We start from the raw sequence: 19961 nt of genomic DNA, 5'->3' as shown, positions 1-19961 counted from the left end.
GGGCCTTGCATTATTCAAAATGCTATATATAGGTAGGTTCCAAGATCTAACAAAAATTGGATGGTTTTTACAAGCATACGAAATTGGCAATTCATTATCTTTGGTCAATACATGGATGTTCACTATTGATGCCCTCCAAATCCAAATGTTAATACATGCAGTCATACTAAAGGCTTATTCTCCTCCAACGCATAGGGCTAAAGTGAAACAAAACAATTATCTTAAGTACTCATGACATTTTAGAAGTGCAACAATCAAAATGACAAAAAAGCTGCCCCCTCCTTGATCTACACACTCTCTTGCTTCCTCTATGTGAGGAAACTAGGGCTTGCAGAAAACATAGTATGTGTACACCAACTCATGTGAAATATTCCCATACAATCCAACCTGCACATGAGACACAACACAAGCCATACCCATGGCAAAGGACAAAGAGAAAACTAACATCAAACTCATCTCCTAGCCATAGAGCCAAACAAGCTCACCCCCAAGTCTAGGAGCTAGCAAGGTACTAGGTCACGACCACATCCAACTAGTGTCCCATACCACTAGTCCATACCATAGTGTGTAAACTGTTGAGAGTCATTTCCCTGCCACGTCAGCTATTTCGGGTATTTTCTCAGACATTCTTTTCAGCCTTTTTAAGGCTGAGTTTCAAGCAGACTTCAACACTTGTATTTGACAAATTTTAGCCTGATGGTGACGGAGACAGCACTCAGGACTGACGGAGATCAAGGTCCTCAAGGCGGAGACATACGTAGATATTCTCTCTACACCCATGTATAATTCTGCATCCTTATATAGCATTCTTCACTACAGATTTTCTGCATTTCACTGTCTCTTTCTCTCTCTCTCTCTCTTCTCTCTCTATTCACTCTTTGTCACGGTCATTTGCTTCCGCATTGCTTCACTCTGACATGTTATCAGAGCATTGAAGGACCTAAGGTGGACCTATCTGAAGAGGAGTTTTCAGTGCAACACAAGGCTGCGTTTTCAGCGTTCAAGTGTGAGCAGGTGGGCTGTGCATTAAAACAAGGCTGAGGCGAGCGTGGGCGTGAGAGAAAAGAGAAGATAAGCTGAAACTACTGCTGTTAGAGAAGGAAGAAGGTTGTGTTTTCAAGTGCAGATTTTACCTTTTCATCGCCTCCGGCGGCTGAAGAAGGTTCAGGACCCAAAGACAAGAGCCCTAGCAGGCTGCGTTTTCACAATCAGAGGGGGTTTCTTTTGCGTTTATGCAGGCATTGCAGGTGAAGATGTCTACAGAGATTGACGTGGAATTCCAGGCGACCATGGACCAGAAGATGCCTGTCTTACCGCTCTTCCATCGGATCAAAAGCTCAATGGTGACAATTACCGCATATGGCGTGTGATGATGTTGGCCATATTGGAGTCTTATGATTTGGCAGAGCTTGTGATGGAGGAGATCAACCGGCCCTCAATGAGAAATGAGTCCAAACTCTCTTCAAATGCTCGTACAGAGTTGACCAAGGCCCACTCTCATTGGGACAAGCCGAATGCCAAGATTCGTTCTTTTCTTTTTCTGTCTTGTACAACAACCGTGATAGCCCATATGAAGCACTTGTCGGTGGCTCGGGAAATATAGCTATAACTTAGCCAAATGTATAACCGGATGACCCTTATGAAGAGGGTTTCTTTGGAGGTGCAGATGTGGACCCTGTCTGTGATTAAGTCTTCTTCGCTTCGGGAACACATCAACAAGCTTCTGCAACTTCAGATACAGATTCAAAATGCGGGGAAGCCCATTTCCTCTAAAGACATGGCGATCACTTTATTGTCCCAGTTGCTGACACGATTTGGTACTTTTTATTCCACCCTTATTGCTCCAGGACAAGAGTCAACTCTTCATCAGGAAGTGTTAGTTCCTATGGTCTTGGACTAAGAGGAACAATTGAAGGGATAGAATACTTCCAAATCGGAGGCATTGATTGGTCAAGTCTCTCAGAAGAAGGGGAAGGATCAAAAGAAGAAAGACAACAACAAATCTAAGAACGACAAAGAGAAAGAATCGACATGCCATATTTGTGGTAAGACCGGCCATTGGAAGAAGGATTGCCCCGACAAGGACAAGAAGGACACCAAAAAGAAGGGCACGAAGGATTCTAGAGCAGTGACTACACCCTCATCAGTTGCTTTTCTACACTTAGCGGTCATTAAGGACTCTACACCAAAGACTTCTGATGCTGCGATGACAACTCCCCACGCTCAAGAGTGGATTGTGGATAGTGGTGCCTCACGGCACATGACTCCTTCGACAATTGGTATTGCCCATTTGAGACCCTCGTGTGGGCAGATTCTCATAGGAGACAGCTCTTTTGTGTCTATTGTTGCATGTGGTGAGATGCACCTGTTTCCAGATGGACGTGGTGATACCCACACTTCTGAGATGTTGCATGTGCCAGGTTTTAGGGTATCACTTGCTTTCGGTACATAAGATTTGTTCTCTTAGTCTTTTGGTGGAGTTTGACAGTGATGCTGTTCGAATCCTTGATCGTGGTTCAAGGAAGGTTTTCTCTTCAGGATATGTGGAGAATGGCATCTACAAATTAAAGTCTTCTTCCGCTCTTACCTCTCAGACACAGTCCGAGCTATGGCATGCTCAGTTTAACTACCTGAACTATGAGCATCTTCGGAAGGCATCGCGAGGATCGCTTGTTCGAGGTTTGTCGGACATAGTGGTGAGCCAGCACCCATGTGTCTTCTACATTCGTGGGAAACAACATAGGGATGCGATTTCCAACAAAGCTTCGAGGTGGTCTACTTCATCTATGGAGCTTGTATCTATAGATCTTTGTGGCCTGATGAGAAATGAGTCCTTGAAGGGGAGCTTGTACTTCATGTTGATCGTAACTGACTATAGCAGGATGGCATGGGCTTATTTCTTAGCGCTAAAGTCCGAGGCTTTCTCCCACTTCAAGGATTGGCTTCTCTTCGAGGAGACCCGTTCAGGCCGGAGATTGAAGACCTTGCGATCAGACAAGGGTGGTGAATTTATTTCTAATGAGTTTGCTCGCTTTTGTGCAGATAGGGGTATTCACCAGGAGTTTGCTAATAACAACACTCCTCAAGAAAATGGCATTTTGGAGCGGAAGAATTGAAGTGTGATCGAGATGGCATGCACCATGATGGAGCACCAACAGACACCTCAGTTTCTGTGGGCCGAGGCAGTGGCTACGGCAATCCACATCCTAAATCAATCCCCCACTTCGGCCGTTGACAGGATGACACCTTTTGAGGCTTACTTTGGGACTAAGCCAGGTGTCTCTTATTTCAGGATCTTTGGGTGTGACGCCTATGTGCACATCCCAAAGACGCAACGTGACAAATTTAAGGCAACTTCCCAACGACAAGTATTTGTTGGCTACAACTCTTAATCCAAAGGTTATCGCTCGTATGATCCCCTAAAGCGGGATGTCTACACGAGCCGAGATGTGCGGTTCATGGAAGTTCCGGCCACAAAGGGGGGTGAGGAGCACCCTGTACTTAGAGATCCGGGGGAAAGTTGGGCTCCCTAGATAGTTCCTTTGGAGCCAGAGCCTCTTGATGGAGATTCTTCTTCAAATTCCGAGTCTTCTCTTCCACCGGCCACCCCAATGGAGATCCCGCCGGTGGATATACCCGAGTCTTCAGTAGATGGGGAGCTCCGAGGAGAGATCCGGCCTCCTCCTTGTTGGGCCCATGACACACTCCATGATTCAGGGATCGAGGGGGTCCCTAAGGAGTGGGAACCGCAGGATGGACCACGGAGGTCACGGAGGCACCAGGCACATTCTACAAAGCTTGTTTGCTCTAAACACTGTTTGATGTCTCGTGTATGCAGGATAGAGAGCCCACATCAGTGAAGGCTCTAAAAATTGTTTGCTCTAAACACTATTTGATGTCCCATGTTATGCAGGATAGAGAGCCTACATCATGAAGGAGGCTTTATAGTCTGATCATTGGGGGAAGGCGATGAAAGCCGAGTTGGAGGCTATTGAGCGGAATGGCACTTGGTTCCTTGTGCCTTGTCCCTCTCATAAGAAGGTGATTGGTATCAAATGGGTCTTCAAGACCAAGTACCATAGTGATACTCTTTGGACAAGCATCAGGCTCGCCTTGTTGCTAAAGGTTTTGCACAGCGCCCAGGTGTTGACTTCCATGATACTTTTGCCCCTACAGCTCGCATGGCAACTATTCGCGTTGTTCTTGCCTTGGCTGGTCATAGGAGATGGCTTGTTTTTCAGTTGGATGTGAAGTCGGCCTTCTTGAATGGTGATTTGAAGAAGGAGATCTATGTCGAGCAGCCTCCTGGCTTTGGTTCCTCAGATAGGCAAGTTTACAGGTTAAAGAAGGCCTTGTATGGCCTAAAGCAAGCTTCGCGTGCTTCGAACGAGAAGATTGATTCGTTTCTCCAGGCCTAGTTGAGATATTAGCACTCTAGGGCCGATCCGCAGCTTTCTGTGCACACTTCTGAGGGAGGTCGTGTATTGTTTGTTTTTTATGTTGATGACTTGATTATTGCAGGTGCTCATACCCAGAAGGTCGAAGAGATGAAGGCAGCCCTACACCAGAAGTTCAAGATTACGGATTTAGGACTTCTCCATTTCTTTTCGGGCCATGAGATTTTTTAACAGTCTTAGAGGGGGATTTTTATCTCTCAATAGAGATATGTACAAGAGCTCTTGGCGATTTTTGAGATGGAGGATTTTCCGTCCATTTCTACTCCTATGGATCCGAACTGGAAGGCCACTTTACACACAGATTCTCCTTTGGCGAACGCTACTCGCTACCCTCAGCTAATTGGCTCATTGATTTGGCTCCTCAACACACAGGTTGATCTATGTTTTGATGTAGGTCTCTTGGCTAGGTTCATGAGTGCACCTCAGCAGGTCCATTGGTAGGCTGCTCAGAGGATACTAAGGTATCTAAGGGGGACCTCCAACTTAGGGATTCATAATCCAACAGGTACAGGTGCTTCGGATCTTGTTCTTGCAAGTTGGAGTGATTCACATTGGGCTCGCAATGTGGATCAAAGGGGGTCTACTACAAGTTATTGTTTTACCTTGGGTGCTAGTGCTATCTCTTGGAGTAGTAAGAAGCAGCCCATGGTAGCCCTATCTTTAATTAAGGCAGAGTATCGAGCTGCATCTTCTACCACATGTGAGGCTATGTGGCTTCAGCGGTTGTTGGAGAAGCTTGGTCAAACTCGTCCTACTATCTTACAGTGCGACAATGAGAGTTGCATTTCTTTGGCACAGAATCCTGTATATTTCATGCCCAGACGAAGCACATAGAGATCCAGTATCACTTCATCAGGGACAAGCTTCTAGATGCAACCATTGATGTGGAGTACTATAAGACTGAAGACAATCTTGCAAATTTGTTTACGAAGGCACTTTCCCAGGATTTACTTCATCGACATTCTAAATCCCTATATCTACTGCCTTGCCCAAGATCTGAGAGGGGGTGTTGAGAGTTATTTCCCTACCACATCAGCAATGCCACGTGGCAGTTTTGCGACGTGGCTGCAATCGGCTGCATTAAATGCAGCCGACCTAGCTATTTCAGGCATTTTCTCAGACATTCTTTTCAGCCTTTTTAAGGCTGAGTTTCTAGCAGACTTCAACACTTGTATCCGACTAATAGTGATGGAGACAGCACTCCGGACTGACGGAGATCGAGGTCCTCAAGGCGGAGACATACACAGATATTCTCTATGCACCCGTGTATAATTTTGCATCCTTATATAGCATTCTTCACTGCAGATTTTTTGTGTTTCATTGTCTCTTTCTCTCTCTCTTCTCTCTCTATTCACTCTTTGTCTGAGCAACAAGCCAGCTTCCCATGAAAAACGCAGGATCGTGGCCTGACAGGATCGTGGCGTGACGGATCGTGATGTGACGGATCGTGGCGTGACGGGATCATGATGTTGTGACATGACGGGATCGTGACGAGATGGACACTAACGTGGACGACTACCTGGCGTGAGGACGCTGACGTGGACTATAGTGATGCAATGATGTACTAAATGCATTGACGTAAGCGTATTGTATGCAGTAATGTACTGACACAACAATGTACTGACACAAACCCAGATGCCAATGTACTGAGATTGCAGATGTAATCACATTGATATGACACGAATGTACTCAGAATGACATGAATGCAGACCTAGGTGAATGTATTGATACACTAGCTTGTGGACTAGGCAATGATGCACTGACTTTGATTTTGATCATGTCCTGGAGTATGCAGTAATGCACTGACTAGGGCTGCAATTTGTATTTCTATAGTGACTGTAAACAGTGTGAACGCATTTGGGCTCGTAAAAGATTACTCGGCTTGCAAAAATTTAGTGAGGGGTTAGGGAAACCCTGGAAATTTGCATGAATCGCAGAAATTGCTCTGTTTTGATAGTACAAAGTACAAGCTGAGTGGCTTTGTACACAATGTGTGAGAGATGGATAATGTAGACAAATGCAAAGCATCAAACCGTGGAAAATGAATATCTGGGAGACGAATCTCATCAAGAACTAACACAACCGTCCATGGAAGCAATGTTTAACACCCCTTCTAAGAATACACCATACAAGATGTATGGCCGTAGGGTCCGTGATTGGACCGTCTCCCCAACATCTGACAGGCATGGAAAGACCTCACACACCATGAATAAATAGAAATATGAAGGAATTCATCTCATGATTCGCTCTAAACTACGAATTATAAGACAAGAATTGGAGAAAGAAATACGAGAGCAGGTCAAAGCCTAATTGATAATAAATCAGAGGGCAGAAATGCAAGACATGCAAATAAAGATTAAGAACCCTTGCACAAATAGCGCATCGCAAAGAACACATGCCCAAGGTATTGGAGGCTCGCAAAGAGGGAAAGTGGGCTGTTTATAGGGATGGACGAGTCATCACTGACAAAAGGACTTCATAACGGTACGAGGCCTATGAGACACTTCCGATGTCGCTATGGAATTGTAATAGAGCCCTACACATGGATGTTGGTTACTTTGAAGATAGCTTCCAAAACATAGATATCGCAATGTACACAGAAACAAATTCGTCGCATCATGGAGTACGAGGACCAAAGATGCCTAGGTCTTTTCCTCCTGGAGCTCGAGAGGTGCCGAACTGCACTACTACGAGATAGGAGGCCAGCCCATCCAGAGGGACACACACACAAAGCAGTGACAGACTTCTTCTCCAGAGCCGAACCTATTGACAGTACCAGCCTAGCAGAGATAGAGCCACCCCGCCAAACACCTTATAGGCCACGCCATGGAGTCACATTGGATAAAGCCATTTCCCTTCATCGAGCACAACGACCCCATCTACCAACCACCTCCGAGGAGGCCACACCACAGTCCGATTAGAACCATTATCACAAGACACCGAAGACTCGCCACCAGGCATATCAGTGAAGCAGCTAGGGACCGCATCATAGCTGAGATCATGTGCAAATCTTGAGATCAACCTCAGCCCATAGTCTCCACCACACTTTTGTACATGGTTCTATTAGATCCATTTCTCCTTTCCTTTCCTTTTCTTTTCTATCGATGGAACAACACTACACATGGTTCAACTCTAGTATAGTCCCATCATATAGTTATTTTCAGTATAATTTCATAGGCCACCCCCTTATTTGTAATGTTATCTTTACCTTACTGATGAGATGACATTAGACATGGATGTAATCTGGATTTTGTCTCATAGGCCACATTGGCCTTATGTAGACGTTAATATATCTTTCTTTCTTTATCACGGTCATTTGCTTCCGCATTGCTTCACTCTGACAAACACCTCAGCCTATAGGCTGAGAGTCCAAGAGTGGTGATCCCGCAATGATATGTGCAATGGGGCCTTGAGTCCTATAAATAACTCCACTGCCCTAACACTAAAGATCCTAGTACATTTGACTAGGTCGCATATAAGAACATTATGGCCAATGCTATTAGCACCCCTCCAATCCCGCAATGATATGTACAATAGGGCCTTGAGTCCTATAAATAACTCTGCTGCCCTAACATAAAGATCCTAGTGCATTTGACTAGGTCACATATAAGAACATTATGGCCAATGCTATTAGCACCCCTCCAAATGTTCAAGAATGTGACACTCTGCCCCTCCCCCCCCCCCCCCCCCCCCCTTTTATGAATGATTGTTGTCCTTGGCAATATCCTCAAGAAAGCAAGAAAGAAAACTCTTCAATGAACCTATGGATTGCCAAGTTTCTGCCACCTTCAGGCGATTCTTCCACATTACCATATACTTAGGATTAATGGTCCCCAACAAGATCATTTAGTCCTATATTTAAGAACCGATTTGAATTGAAATGGAATGCAATGAGCAGTGTCTTCCAATTGCAAGACTTCCTCAATCAAGATGATCAGCTCACGTTGTCCTAGTCATTCTTTCAAACAACTCACATGGAACACCAAGTGAACTTGGATATCTAAAGGTAAGCTCAACTAGTAAACCACGCTACTAATCTTCTTGGTAATCTAGAAAGATCCACAATAGTTCAAAGATAATTTATGGCACTTCCCAATTTGTGATTGAACTAAAGTCCCTTGGGACTTCACATGGAGATGTACATCCAATGCAAATGTATAGTTTTAGAGCTATGGTACAAACTATAAACATCTACACATCAAACCACAATGACTAGAACACGAAATAGTGATCCTCCAAGCAAAAATATTGTTAGCATACAATACTCTAAATGATAGCAAAGTACATCCAAGACCACAACTGATCCTCCAAGTAAAAATATTGTCAACATATATTACTCCAAATGATAGCAAAGTACATCCAAGACCACTACATACCCAAGCTAGTCTACTCTACAAGAGTGGAGTATTGGAGATCCCATCATGGCTTTCAAAAAAATACTAGCATTTAGGGTGGATTGTATCCTTGAGAAACCCATTTGTTAAGTCTTTTCCCAAGAAAGCTCGAGTATGAAGCTACCATCCCAAGGAAGCATCGAGTCTGACGTCTTGGGTATTAAGCTACTAACCACTATTCCAAGAATACTTGTCCAACTAGCTATAAAAAGCTACTAAAACATTTTAGCTTTCATCAATGTCCAAGCTACTAGGTCCTTTGTATTTGTTGATGATGTCCCCTAAATTTGAGTTTCTTCAAGCTTTTCATGATGTTGAGGTAGATTCTCCATAGGTTGTCTTCACGGTGATAGCTCTTTCAAATGAAAAGTCAAGCATAGATAACTATGCTTGATGGCAAGCACATAACATAACTCCCAAAGGTAAAGTTTGTTGGGTTTCACTCATAGCTACGCTCACAGAGGAGTGTCGGTGATCCTCAATAGGACACTGGGGCACTTTTTTACTCTCCGTATGAGAGGTTTTCTCCCCCGGATTTATTTCCTTGATTTTATGTGCCTATGTTACACTGTCCCAAGCACTTACCATGTTTCACACACTTCGGGTGTGAACACCCTCTTACAACCCTAAGGTTTAAGGGATATACTTTGTACTTCCACCTTACACTTAAGAATTGCATTGGGTGTCGTGCTCTCACACTCTACACTATCTACTTCACTCTCAACTAAGCTTCGATCCCATTCCTATTCCTATTCTCATAGTTGGTATCAAAGCAATGTTCAGCTCAGTCTTCTCTCTCTACTATGGCCTGAACCCGGTCAGCTACTCGCTAGCACCACCAACTGACGCATACATCAGAAGTTGTCACTTCAACAGGAGCCGCCCTGCTCCACCAGTCCCTGTCAGTTGCCCAACGCCCGCCTGCACCAGAGTCTTCGCCCTGTCCCTACAACCTGCAGTCTGCGCCACAAGTGAGCCAACACCTGCCCGTCAGCAGCTCTTGCACCCGCATGCCAAGTGTGCTTCTGCGACCCTGGGCGCTGCCTGTCTCCTGCGTCTCCAGTCTCTAGTCTCCAGCACGCCACCAGTCTCCAGCACAGGCCATTGCCTCCAGCACATGCCATCCCCACCAGCACAGGCCTCCACATTGACCTCCAGTTGCTGCCTGTCAGCTCAGAATCAGAGGTACAAGTTTTTTTTAATTATTTTTTAATTCAGATTCACTTCTGGGGAAGGGATTTTTGCCCGGACAGGCACTATCAACTTCAATACATGTCTGGGACACGATTATTGTAGAGATTTCTAAGCAAATCAGTCAGGAATTTTGGGGCTTTTGGGTATTGAGTAGACATTGGTACATGTAATACAGCTCCAATCTGAAATAGACTGATTTTGAGCATTTTGGGACAAGAAATTTTGGGGCTTTTGCATCAACAGTGCTGCTGAGCATTTTTTGTACCTTGGATTGCGTGCATTTCAGTTAGTTTTGACAAAGTGTGCTTCAATTCGCTAATTACAACAAATTACTTGTAATTTCTGGAACTTCTGAGATTTCCACGTTGATCGAACTTGGGACATTGCTCTTTTGCTCTCTGATCAGCATTATTCATCATGGCAAATCAAAGAGGTGATGTATTTACTTACGTATCCAAGGAGGATCAGTTGGATGGTAACAACTATTCACTCTGGTCCTTCATGATGAAGAATGTGCTAATAGTAAGAATCTTTGGGAATATGTTAGCGGTGAAGAAGTTAGGCCCAGAGTTGTGGCTCCAGCTACTCCTTCTCCAGGAGGATATGGACAACGAGCAACTCAACCTGTTCAGCCTGCTCCAGCTCAGTCACTTCCCCAGAGATCAGCACCACAAAAGGCATGGGATACACGGGATGCACAAGATTTCTCGCCGATTGCATTGGCAGTTCAGTGGTCTATTATCCCTCACTTTCGGTCTGCAGCTTCTTCACACAAGAAGCTTGGCTAACCTTGGAGCTAATATTCGCTGGAAACAATGAGACCTGCATCTCTTTCTTGAAGAAAGAACTTGAGACAGTGAAGATGGATGAGGGTGATTCTATACAGCATCACCTAAATAAAATTCATGACTTGTGTGAGCAACTTCTGAATGTTGATGAGTATTACTCATGTTGGGGTAAAAGGCCTCTAGGCTTGCTCGTGTACACTGTAACCGCCCATTCTTTATTCATATATAATATGATAGTGCGTGCAATAAGGCTGTCAGTACAGTTGGACAGCACCTACATTGTGTGTGCTCTTCTTTCCTGCATCTTCCTCTTCTCCTTCTCCACTGCCATTGCATCCCTTTCAATTGGTATCAGAGCTTTGGATCAGAGCTTGATCGTGGAGCTTGGCCCGACATTACTTTAGCCCGGATTGAAAACCTAGAGCTTGGAACTTCAATGCCAGCCATGGCTTCTTTCCCCCGAGATAAGATTTCATCTCCCGCCTCTCCCCCGCCCTCATAGGCTCTTTGCAGGTGTTCCTTGGCTTCATTGGGCACCTTGTATGCCCCCATTTTCCCCCTTATCCTCAGCATAACCAATAGGCCCCACAGTTAGCTCACGTTTATTTTGCACCTGTTTCAAAATCTGGCTCAAAAATCCCATTTTTTCTCATATCTCGGGCATCCGGAACCGATTTAGGCAAGGTAAGAGTCTAACTTGGGGTTTTGGCACGCTCCGAACGCAATGGCGATGTCAAATCTGCCAAATTCTGATCACAAAATTTTATGTAACAGATCTGAGTTGATTTACAGCAAGAAAATGTCATGCTCTTAGCTTATGTGATGCTCCCGAGGCTTGGTATTTGATGCGCAGATGCTTTGGGGATGTTTGCCCAATGTTTTGAGATGCTTTGGGACTTGGTTTGAGCTTCCATAGCTCGATTTATGCAAGGATTTACTGCTATAGATTGTTTGGGCAGCAAGGTTTTATTAGGGATGGCTTATGCATAATGCCCTTTGTTGACATTCAGGTGTCCTGTTGGATATATTGATACTTGGTTATCATGGTTTATGCCCGGATATGCTATTTGAGAGCTATTGAGCCTTGATTTGGCTGCGGACATTTTGTTATTGGTTGGGATTTATGCTACCACAGCTGGGTTGTCTTATGGCTTTTGGGCTGAGGCCCTTATGACGGCTGTCTATTTGGTTAATAGGACGCCGTGCTTGACCTTGGATGGTATTACACCCCATGAGGCATGGAGTGGCATATAACCCTCCTATGATTACTTGAGGATGTTTGACTGCCACGCATCTGTACGTATGCCACATAAGCCTATGTCACGTAGATGTATCCTCCATGGTTATGGAGATGGTGACTTTAAGGCCTACAGATTATGGGGTTTGGATGCCCAGCAAGTCATACGCAACCATCATGATGTCTTCTATGAGACGCAAACACCTCTTAGGCCTCTAGGGAGCCGTTTTCTTGTAGTTTTGCAGGCTGGACAGCCAGCCATATATCAGTCTTCCGCTTCGCCAAGGCCACATATAGTCTTGAGACCCCGTTGGACGAGTGTCCGGGATGTTGGCTCTCTTTCAGTGATTGACTTTGGAGAGTTTGACTGCTCTCCACTGTCTTGTATACGCTACGGTGATGCTATGCGCGACCATGATGCTTTACAGTCGTAAACTAATGAGTTGTGCTAGCTTCATGAGAAGCATTCTTGGATTGCTCCATTGTATGGAGCTGCGGGATCGCTTATCTCCTGGATATCATGGACTCGGGGATGCTTGACTCTTCTTTTGCAAAGGTTCCAGACACTTCTTGCACAGCTCGCTTTCCGATTGGGCATTGGGTGAGATGTCATGATTCCTCACCTTGTCTTTTCTTTTCTTTTCTTTGTTTTCACTCCCCAACCACATTGGCCTTTTAGTGGGAGATTGTTGGGGTAAAAGGCCTCTGGGCCTGCCCGTGTACACTATGACCGTCCATTCTTTATTCATATATAATATGATACTGCAATAAGGCTGTCAGTTCAGTTGGACAGCACCTACATTGTGTGTACTCTTCTCTCCCATATCTTTCTCTTCTCCTTCTCCACTACCATTGCATCCCCTTCAAATCCCCTTCAACTCAGATGCACAATTGATATCTATTACCTTGAATTCATTGCCGCCCTCATACTTGGCCTTTCATATGGCCTTGAACCTCACCATGAGGATTGCCCCACAGCCACTTACTTTCCTTCAGCTAATCAGTTTGCTCTTAGAGGAGGAGCAGACACGAAAGAACACTGGTGTGGATATTATAATCTTTGAGCAGGCTTTTATGGCATGACAGAAGAGCAAGGGCAGCCAAGCAAAGAATGCTCCATAAAGCTCTCGGACTTCAGGCACTTCACAGGGCAATAAGAAACAATGGGGCACACAAACCAAGAAGGGTAAGTGCACTATTGCAAGAAGCCATGCCACTATATCACTGAGTGTAGAAAGCGCATTGTTGCAGCCCCGGTTGGCAAGTCTATACAGTGTGCCAACAATGCATCATACCCTATTAGAGGTATTGGGAAGATTGTGTTCACAGCCATTAATGGCTCTATTCTCTGCCTACAAGATGCCTTGTTTGTGCCAGGTATAAAGAAGAATTTGTTACCTATTTCTTCTTTGGCACGGTGTGGTTTGAAGGTCACCTTTGATGATGACAAATGCATGGTGAGAGATAAGGAACACATGACTTTGGTTTTGACTGGCACTCTATGTCATGGGTTATATGAGTTGGATGCTCTTTCAGTTGATTAGTCAATCTATTTAGCATCCACTCTTACTCTTGCTATGTTACAGGCAAAGTTATGGCATGCTCGCATGGAGCATGTAAACTATGGTAGCTTGATGCTTTTGCAATGCACACACATGCTTGATGGATTACCTCTCTTTGAGAGACCTCCTGAGCACTTATGCGAGGGATGTATTTTGGGAAAAATGCATCGTTTTCGTTTCCCGTGATGTTGCTTTTAGAGCCACTACCAAGTTACAGATTGTGCACTCAGATGTATGTGGCCCTATGCACACAAATGTTGGGTGGCTGTTACTATTTCGTCACTTTTATTGATGACTTTAGTCGCTTCTACTAGGTCTACTCTTTAGTGAAAAAGTCAAAAGTATATGATGCATTTTTGGCTTTTCTAGCACTTGTTGAAAACCAATCTGGCTGCAAGGTGAAGACTCTCTGTTCGGACCAAGGGAGGAGAGGAATACATGTCCTCTATGGTGAGTTCCTTTTTGAAGCAAAAGGGCATTATTCATCAGTACACTACTACTTATACTTCACAACAGAATGGGGTTGCAGAGAGGAAGAATCAGTCACTCATGGAGATGGCCAAATGTATACTGAAAGCAAAGAGCTTGCCACAATTTTTGGATGGAAGCAGTTATGTGTGCTTGTCATGTCTTGAATAGATGCCCCACCAAAGCATTAAAGAATATCACGCCTTTTGAGGCTTGGAACAACTGGAAACCTTCTATTGGGCGTTTTCGTACTTTTGGGTGTCTTGCATATGCACACATTCCCAAGGTACTCAGGAAAAAGTTGGATAACAAGGCTGTCAAATGCATTTTTGTGGGGTAATGCAATGAGAGGAAAGAATATAGATTATATGATCCTATCTCTAAAAAGGTATTTGTCAATAGGGATATGGTTTTCGATGAAAAATCACTATTATCCCTTGCTGGTTTTGACACACATCACGCTGCTTGTGATGTATTTGAACGGTTGCTGCCCATTTCATTTGGTGATACAGCTGGAGTTTCAACAAGTAAACTTAATGTTCAGCCAATTGCTCCATTGGATAATGCAGAAAATCAGCCCATGGCTGATCTGAATATTGAGCAAGGTGCTGAATCTGAAATTCAGCAAGGGCTTGTACATAGTCAGAAAGCTAGACAAATACCTAGATGGTATTTACAGACTATGAAAGATAGTCATTTGGATGCTCCTATGGCTGGTCGTACTAGAAGGCAAGCTTGTATGCATGATGGTGCACATACCATGGAGTTTGTTATGGCAACACATATAGTTGATGATGAGGAGCCTGAATGTTTTGAGGATGCATAACATAGTGTGCATTGGATGGCAGCAATGCAAGCTGCATTTGATTCCATCATAGAGAATCAAACAAGGGATTCAGTATCTTTGCCTATTGGGAAGAAAGCCATTGGAACAAAATGGATCTATAAGTTGAAAAGGAATGCAAATGGATCCATTGACAAATATAAAGCCAATCTTGTAGCCAAGGGCTATGCACAAAAAAAAGGCATTGACTATGAGGAGACATTTGCTCCTATCTCCCGCATGACTATCATTAGGTCTATGGTTGCTTTGGCTGCCCATTATGGATGGACTGTGCATCAGCTAGATATTAAGACTGCATTTTTACATGGGGAACTTCATGAAGAAGTGTATGTACAGCAACCCATTGGTTTTGCAGTTGAGGGATCCGAACATTTGGTCCATAAGCTGAAAAAGGCTTTATATAGCTTGAAACAAGCTCCTCGAGCTTGGTATGCAAAGATTGATGCATTTTTACTCAACTAAGGGTTCATAAGCAGCTCATCAGAGTCTACCCTTTACGTATGTAAAGAGGAGAGGTCCATGCTAATCATTTGTCTATATGTTGATGACCTTTTACTTACAGCGACACATGCTGATCAAATTTCAACATTCAAAAAAAGATTACACAAAACTTTTGAGATGTCAAATTTGGGAACTTTGCACTATTACTTAGGCATTCAGTTCATTCATGACACTAGAGACATTGGTTTATCACAGTCAAGATACATTGGTAAACTTCGTGAGAGGTTTGGCTTATAGGATTGCAAGCCAGTCTGTACACCAATGGAATCTGGACTGAAGTTGTCATTGCATGTGATGACAGTGACTTGTTTGATATCCACACATATGCTCCAGCAGTTGGATTCCTTATCTATCTATGCAACACTAGGCCGGACTTACAATTTGCAGTTTCAGCCCTGAGCGAATATATGTATCAGCCCCGTATATCACATTGGCAAGCTATCAAGCATGTTTTCGGTTATTTGCAAGGTACTAGGACTCTTGGATTGCTTTATACCAAGGAGGGACCACTGCACTTACATGCTTACAGTGATTCTGATTGGGCTGGTGATTGTGATTCTCGTCACTCCACTAGTGGCAATTGTTTATTTCTTGGCTTAGCAAGAAACAATTCACCGTTGCCACCTCGTCATGTGAAGTTGAATACAAGGTAGCTTTCACTACCACAGTTGAATGTGTATGGCTTAGACGCTTGCCTACTCCTTTGTTCAGTGACAGTCAGAGTGCCATTGCAGCGACACGGAACCCAATGTTTCATGCACACACAAAACACATTGAGATCCATTATCACTTTGTCAGAGAGAGGCTGCATGCCGGAGATATCAGCCTTGTTTATTGTCCTACCACCAATAATGTGGCAGACATCTTCATCAAACCTCTTCCTCTTGACAAATTTGAAGCATTTCGCAATGCTTTAAATTTGATCTCCCTTGGTGGATGACACTTGTATTTTGATCACTCTTCACTCCAGGGGGGTTTGTTGGGTTTCACTCACGCCTACCCTCACAGAGGAGTGTCGGTGATCCTCAGTAGGGCACTAGGGCATTTTTTACTCTCCGTACGAGAGGTTTTTTCCCCCAAATTTTTTCCCTTGATTTTATGTATCTATGTTACACAGTTCTGAGCACTTATCATGTTTCACACACTTCGGGTGTGAACACCTTACAACCCTAAAGTTTTAAGGGTTGTACTTTGTGCTTGTTGCACCTTACACTTCAGAATTGCATTGGGTGTCGTGCTCTCACACTCTACACTATCTACTCCACTCTCAGCTAAGCTTCGATCCATTCCTATTCTCACAAAGCTTTTACCAAAGAACAAGCTCGGATAAAATAGCATAAAACAAGCTACTCGACAGATCCACTTTTGCAATGTTATCATTCTCATGGTTGAGACATTTGAAGCATAGTGTCCCATGACAAATGAAGCTTGAAAGAGACCCTTGCATGCTCAAAACTTGAGAGTTGCTCAAAAAATTTCCATTTGGCAGTTGCTGATGTGAAGGTTCTTGTGCCAATATCAGTGTACAAGAGGTTGATTCATCATGAGAAGGCTGTATACTATGAGAATCCTCATTGCTTCCAAAATCAATCTCTTCACTTTTCTTTAGCCTTGTTTTCTTGAGTACTGTCTCCATTGCATCCTATTGAGTACAAGCTAAGATTTGACAATCCCCTTTGTTGATCCAAAAGCCCCTTGCTATACAAACAATCAGCAAGCACTTCAAGCCAATTCCTCCTTGATTCTCACCTAGGACTTGCACAAATGCGACCCACAACTAGCCAACCCAATTCACAATGGTTGAGTTGGCATCTGAAATCCCTAATAATTCATTGAGTTTCCAGTGCTGATTTTAGTATACGATGCCCTTGACTGATGGCACAAGTCCCAATGTGACTACTAGACCCTAATTTCTGCAAAAATTTAGGGTTTACAGCAAAAATCCTCTTGTTGTCCACCAAATGTGGCTGTGAGGTTCTCCAAATGGCTAAGAAATGCTCTGAGAACCTGAGAATGGGCTGGAGAAGATGAGAAAATATTGATATGACAGAGAGATCTAAAATTCTTCACAAAAAATGCCCAAAACTGATCATCGCTGGTTTGTCAATTCTGCAATTAATGCAATCGCGTGTTGTCCTGAAGGCTCATAAATGATGTCGCCTAACCAGTCACATTGTCGCCAGCCCCTAGAGAGGGTCTCTCTATTGTCGCCTGCCGCAAAAGCTGCTTTTTGCACAAGAAAAGGAACCAACAAACCCCCCCCCCCTCCCTCTCTCTCTCTCTCTCTCTCAACTTGCATACACTGAATGGCTCTCCACCAGCCCCAAAAACGTTTTTTTCAACTTGCATGGTATTTTTACCAAGTGTCAGCCTTCTAATCTCATCTTCCAATTTTAAGCCATTAAATTAATTTTCAAAATTAATTACTCCTGAAAATTAATTTTGACCCTACCCAAAATTAAACATGTCTATCCATAATTAATTAATGCCTAATCCCTAGTGTCACCATTGAATGGCCAATTAATTGTCCTTGGGTCAAAACTAACACCAACTAACAACCAAAGCCTAGCAGGCATAACTTGTCACACAACTTTTGCCTTTGACGTCCACTAACTTGTCAAGGTCCTTGACCATCAACCATGAAAAACTACCATGTGCATCACATGTGCCTTACAACCCTACACATCCCTTACAACCTTCCACATGCCTTATAGCCTTACATATGCCTTACTACCTTGCATGTTTGATTATTAAATTAATCAAATAATACTAGAAAGATTAAAGCATTTCACAAATTTCATGTTCCTGTGAGGACAGACCTCCCCTTGAACTCCCTACAATCATCCTCAATTGCATTGCATTGTACCAAAGCAAAAGTGTATTGCACTGAAATTTCCATAAGGCATCACAGTCACAACATTGGCCACTGCTGCCTAACAATGCCATATGCCCAAAACTTGCTGAAATTTTTCAGCCAGCATAAACATTTGATTAAACTGAAAACAATCCAAAACTTGATAGAAAAACATTGGATGCATCCATAACTCATGTTTCTCAAATATTCTGACCACACAACCACAATAAAGCATATATTCAGCATAAACCATGGCTGAAACTATCAATGGCATTTACTAACTTGCTCATGTCCATGGAAGCAGCTAATAACCATTGAAAATTGAGCACAATCTCATCATAAACTGATCCGAAAGCTAGTCAATGGTCACAAATTGCTACAAATGTGATCCCAAGCTGATCAGAAACTGAGTGCAAAAACTTATGCAAAACTGATCCAAAAGTGACCATAATATGATCTCTAACTGATCAAAAACTGAGCTGAAACTGATCAGAAATTAATCCCCAAACTAATGTAAAACTCAATGCAAATTGATCACGAACTGATCATAAACTAATACAAATGCATCATTTTAGTGCTCGGGTGAAACGCCTACTCATCTACAAACATCTCACAGTGACTAGTACACTGAGTAGTGACCTCGTGGCAAACATAATGTCAGCATATTACCTTGGATGCAAGAATCAGCGGCGGCGATGAGCTTCTTATATCTGGGGTTGAGTCTATTCAAGGTTTCGAGATCCACTACATGAGAGAGATGTCCATAACTAGTGAAGTGGAAGTGCTACTTCCCCCTTGAGCATCAAGTACTACTCTTTGGACCCTTGCTCTGCTGAACCTAACTAAGCCCAACGGCTCTAACTGAAATGCATCTAGATAAAGCTACAATAACTGGAGATGGTCTACCAAGTCATCCTCTTCCATCCACTTTGCATCCATTGGTGAATAGTTCTGAAAATTCACCAAATATCTCCTGAAAGTTTATCTTTGACCTTTCTTTTCCTATGTGCCAATATTTGCTCATGTATCAAGATCTCATCCAACTCCTCAACCTCAGGCTAAATTTCAGCATATACATCATCTGACACATCACCACAAAAAGGCCTCAATAAATTGACATGAAAGGCATTATGTATCCGCCAATGTGGAGGTAATTTCAGCTGCTATGCAGCATTGCTGATCTTCTCTAACACTTAGAAGGGCCCATAGTATCTCATACTTAACTTTGAATACAATCTCTCTCTTCCTTTCATCTTTTGCAGCCTTGCCTTTTCAAAACACAGCAATACATAATCGCCCTCTACAAACTGCAAAGCACATATATGGCAATCAGGTCTTTTTTTGCTTTTCATGTAATCTCTGAAGTGTATACTTTATCTTTGCATAGGCTACTTTCAAGCTTTCCACATAGCTATTAGCCTCAAAGATCTTATTCTTAGTGTGCAAAATAGGTGGTACCTTCTTGCTACCCTCAACCACCTCAAATGGAGCTTTGCCAATAGAACTATGCACAGTGTTATTGTAAGCAAACTCAACCAATGGCAAATATTACTCCCACTACGACTTATGGTTTGATACATAGCACCTCAAAAGATCCAGCACTCTGAAATTTGCCTCTTCGAACTGACCATCTACTTATGGATGGAAGGATGATGAGAATTT

General features: G+C 43.4%; 1 protein-coding gene across 2 annotated transcripts in view; it reads right to left on the bottom strand.

Moving 5' to 3' along the window:
- Positions 1-19961, bottom strand: part of LOC148017730 (GABA transporter 1-like) — an 88496-nt gene that overhangs the window by 60865 nt on the left and 7670 nt on the right. The gene's annotated exons all lie outside the window — the stretch shown is intronic.

Source organism: Lygodium microphyllum, chromosome 21 (assembly GCF_053477565.2).
Source record: "Lygodium microphyllum isolate KBCC chromosome 21, Lygodium_microphyllum_v1.1.10, whole genome shotgun sequence".
Classification (NCBI taxonomy): domain Eukaryota; kingdom Viridiplantae; phylum Streptophyta; class Polypodiopsida; order Schizaeales; family Lygodiaceae; genus Lygodium; species Lygodium microphyllum.
Note: the sequence above shows the minus strand (reverse complement) of the source record. Positions and strands in the feature narration are given on the sequence as shown.